Below are 235 nucleotides of genomic sequence, written 5' to 3'. Positions count from 1 at the left end.
GGAGGCAGAGGCGGCGACCGGGGGTGGACGGCCGACCGGGAGCACGCGGCCGACGTGCACCGGACCTCCTGCACTTACCGACCGGCGCTTGTCGACGACGTAGTTTGCCCCGGTAACGACGTGCCACCGGTTCCCTTCCGGGAACAAACCCTCTGCGGTAACACGCGCTCTCGCGAGAACCGCGCTTTCCTACGCCGGCGTGTCGCCGACGAGAGCTGTCTTAGTGATGGGATGA

The sequence above is a fragment of the Atta colombica genome, unplaced genomic scaffold, assembly GCF_001594045.1.
Source record: "Atta colombica isolate Treedump-2 unplaced genomic scaffold, Acol1.0 scaffold35, whole genome shotgun sequence".
NCBI lineage: Eukaryota > Metazoa > Arthropoda > Insecta > Hymenoptera > Formicidae > Atta > Atta colombica.
The sequence above is the reverse complement of the archived record's forward strand: the minus strand, read 5'-3'. Positions refer to the sequence as shown.